Source organism: Carlito syrichta, unplaced genomic scaffold, assembly GCF_000164805.1.
Source record: "Carlito syrichta isolate Samal-C Ts95f unplaced genomic scaffold, Tarsius_syrichta-2.0.1 Scaffold303038, whole genome shotgun sequence".
NCBI classification, from domain to species: domain Eukaryota; kingdom Metazoa; phylum Chordata; class Mammalia; order Primates; family Tarsiidae; genus Carlito; species Carlito syrichta.
In genome coordinates, this window is record NW_007247134.1 from 160,272 (window position 1) to 164,448 (window position 4,177).

General features: G+C 46.3%; 1 protein-coding gene across 1 annotated transcript in view; it reads left to right on the forward strand.

Annotated features, from left to right (window-relative positions):
- LOC103259866 (O-acyltransferase like protein-like) overlaps positions 1 to 4,177 on the forward strand; it is an 89,563-nt gene that overhangs the window by 30,168 nt on the left and 55,218 nt on the right.

Here is a 4,177-nt window from a genome sequence, read left to right on the forward strand (position 1 = left end):
CTACCGTTAATCCCACCTCCCTTCCCCTCCCTGTCCCCCCCCATAGTTTCCCCCCACTGTCAATCCTTTTCTTATAGTATTAAGGTAGTTGTTCAAGGTCCACTTATGAGTGAGAACATGCGATGCTCAGATCTTTGTTTCTGTGAGAGATCACTCAGTATTATAAGCTCTAATTCCATTCAGGTTGCTGCGAAATTTATGATTTTGTTCTTTTTTATGGCTGCGTAATATTCCATTGTGTATATGTACCACATTTTAAAAATCCAATCCTCTTTGGATGGACAGCATGGTTGGTCCCATGATCTTGCTATTGTGAACAATGCTGCGAAAAACATACATGTGCAGGTATCTTTTTTATAGAGTGATTTGAGTTCTTCAGGCTATATTCCCAGTAGGGGGATTGTGGGGTCATATGAGAGGTCAATACTTAGAGCTTTTAGGAATCACCACATTGCTTTCCACAGAGGTTGCACTACTTTACACTCCCACCAACAGTGTAGAAGTGTTCCCTTTTCACCACACCCTCTCCAGCATCTGTTATTTTTTGAGTTATTGATAATGGTCATTCTGACTGGAGTTAGGTGGTATCTCAGTGTGGTTTTGATTTGCATCTCCTTGATGATTAGTGAGGCTGAACATTTTTTCATGGATCTATTGGCTGCTTGTATGTCTTCTTTTGAGAAGTGTTTGTTCATATCTTTTGCCCACTTTGTAATGGGGCTGTTTGTTTTTTTCTTTTCAGCACATTTGAGTTCCTTGTAGATCCTTGATGTTAGGCCTTTGTCAGACATGGAGTTGGCAAATACTTTTTCCCAGTCTGTGGGCTGTCTCCCTGCTCTCTTGATGGTTTCTTTGGCTTTGCAGAAGCTTGTCAGTTTAATGAGGTCCCACTTGTCTATCTTATCTCTTATGGCCTGTGGGTTTCGGGTTTTGCTCAGGAATTGGAGGAAGACAATTTTTCCACAGACCTGGGCAGGGTGGAGGTGGGGAGGACGGTTTTGGGATGATTAAAGTGCATAACATTTATTGTGAACTTTATTTCTCTTATTATTATTATTAGTTTTGGGGTTGGAGTCTCACTCTGTCACCCAGGCTGGAGTGCAGTGGCACACTCACAGCCACCGCAGCCTTGACCTGCTGGGCTCCGGCGATCCTTCCGCCTCAGCCTTCCAGGTAGCCGGAACTACAGGCACGTGCCACCACGCCCAGCTAAGTTTTTTGATTTATTGTAGAGACGAGGTCTTGTCAGTTGCCCAGGCTGGTCTCGAGCCCCTGGGCTCAGGCAATCCTCTTGCCTCAGTCTCCCAAAGCACTGAGATTACAGTATTTCTATTATTATTAGGTTGTAATAGGTAATGAACTAAGTATACAAGTCACCATAGTGCAGAATCGGTGGAAGGGAGCTCTGAGCTTGGTTTCCTGCAACTAGACAGTCCCATCTAGGGGCGATGGGAGACAGTGACACCCGAAATGTGTTGCAGTCTACCTGTAATCTCGTTTTGGTTGCAGTCACTACAAAAACCCTGCTTCACAAAGATAGGATGCTAGAAATGGAAGCAGGCTTTTCAGTGTTGATCTGACAGGAGGTGGAGCTCAGGTGGTAATGTGAGCGATGGGAAGTGGCTGTAAATACAGATGAAGCTTTGCTCCCTGGCCGGCTGTTCACTTCCTGCTGTGTGGCCCGGTTCCTAACAGACCACGGATCAGTATTGGTCTGTGATTTACTAGATTCATTCCCCAGGGTTGCTGTAACAAATGACCACAACTGGGAGGCTTAAAGTGACAGAAATTCATTCTCTCACAGTTCTGGAGACTAAAGCTCTGACATCAAAGGCGTTGATGAGGTTGGTTCCTTCTGGAGCCTCTAAGGAAGAGTCTGTTCCTTGCCTCTCTCCTGGTTCCTGGTGGTCGCCAGCACTTCTTAGTACGTCTTGGCTTGTAGACACATCAATCCAGTCTCCACCTCTGTTGTCATGGAGTTCTCTTCCCTGTGTGTGCAAATCTCCCTCTTATAAGGACACAGTCAGATTGGATTTGGGGCCAACCCCAACTTTGTATAATCTCATCTAAAGATGATTACATCTGCAAAAGCCCTGTTTCCTAATAAGGTCACATTTATGAGGGGAACCCCCCCCAAACTGGAATTTGTATATAAAAAATTGCATGTTTATTCTGACTTGTTGAAATTTGAATCACATTTAAAGTACTCTTGGTTTGATGTAATACACCTATTGAGATGCTTTTTCTACCACTCAAAACAGTTTTTGAATGTGTCAATTTTGGTGTCTTTTAGTGTTTCTGCCTTTTTTTTTTTTTAAGTTGGAGTCTCATCCATTGCTCAGGCTGGAGTGCAGTGGCACACTCACGGCCACCACAGCCTCGATGTGCTGGGCTCAGGCGATCCTTCTGCCTCAGCCTTCCAAGTAGCTGGAACTACAGGTGCACGCTACCACTCCTGGCTAAATTTTTTTTTTTTTTAGTTGGAGTCTCACTCCACTGCACTGACTGGAGTGCAGTGGCATGTTCACTGCCACTGCAACCTCGACCTGCTGGGCTCTGGGCATCCTTCCACCTCAGCCTTCCAAGTAGCTGAAACTGCAGACGCATGCTACCACGCCCGGCTAATTTTTGATTTATTGTAGAGGCGAGGTCTCACAAAATTCCCTGGGCTGATCTCCATCTTGCGGGCGCAGGCAATCCACTCACCAGGGCCTCCCAAAGTGCTGGGATTACAAGCTGAGCCACCGAGCCCAGCCCAATTTTTTGATGTATTGTAGAGATGAGATCTCACCAAGTTGCCCAGGCTGTTCTCAAACCCATGGGCTCAGGCAGTGCTCTCACCTCGGCCTCCCAAAGTGCTGGGATTACAGGCTTGAGCTACCATGCCTGGTCTCTGCCGTTTTTTGTTTCATCTCTTCCACAATGGCAAAATGTTTCCCTTTGAGGACTTTTGTTATCCAGGGAAACAACAAAAAAAGTCACTCGGGGTGAGACTGGGTGACTAGAGGGGGTGGGGCACTGAGGTCATGCTGGTTTTGCTCAAAAACTGCTGAACACTCAGTGTGGTGTGGGCAGTTGCACTCATAAGTCACCCATCATGAAATAAGCAAACACATTGAAAAGAATCTCCAAAAAAATTCACTGAAGTCGAATGCAGCTTCTCACAATAATGCTAGCTGGATGCTGATGGTTCCGAGTACACTTACTAGTGGGGTAAACCTGTACTACAGGGGCCCACCAACCAAAAAATAATTCTGTTTTTTTGGGGCTCCCCCCTTGTATAGGCACCAAGGGTTAAGACTTGAACCTTTTGGAGGGGACACAATTCAACCCAGAACACTACCTAATACCCACTCCTTAATCTGGCCAGATTATCTGAGTTCCCTTAAACACACAGGGAGTTGGGAAAATGGTAACTTGCAGCCCCTTAGTGCAGGGTCCTGCACCTAGATTGTGCTTAGCAAACATCAGACAAAGCCTAATGAAGCTTAATTGTGAGGCAAGTGACCTGGTCAAAGGGATTCCACAAGAGCTGAAAAAGAAGGAGTTTGTTTTAAGGGTCAGTTTAACACCCAGGTGGCAAATTTTAACACTGAAGCCTAAGTAATTCCATTCTCAGGGGCCCCTCCGTTGGAAACTTGATAACATTGTATGACAATCACGCTGTCCTGGCTTGCAGTGGTCAAAAGCAACGAGTTCTGGGCTGCTTATGTTGTAACCCAAGTTGTGAGAAGAGAGATTTTCTGCACAACAAAAGGTCACATTTTGAGCCCTTTATTGCCGGCAGTCAAGAGGCGGCTTGCACTACCAAAGTCTCTCGACCCCGAGTGAAAATTTCAGGGACTTTTTAGAGGCAAACCAAGGTATTACAGAGATAGAACATCTGGTTTTGGGTTAGGTAAGGGCAGGCAGGGGTACAACTCAGATTAGAGCACTGGGTGGGTACAAGGGTGTTGGGGGGTAGTTTACACGCAAAAGTTAAAATGCTACATCAAGCCGGGCTCGGTGGCTCAGCCTGTAACCCCGCGCCTTTGGGAGGCTGAGGTTAGTGGATTCGAGACCTGCGGGTTCGAGACCCGCCTGGGCAACTTGGCGAGACCTCATCTCTACAATAATCAAAAAATTAGCTGGGTGTGGTAGTGCGCGCCTGTAATTCCAGCTACTCGGAAGGCTGAGG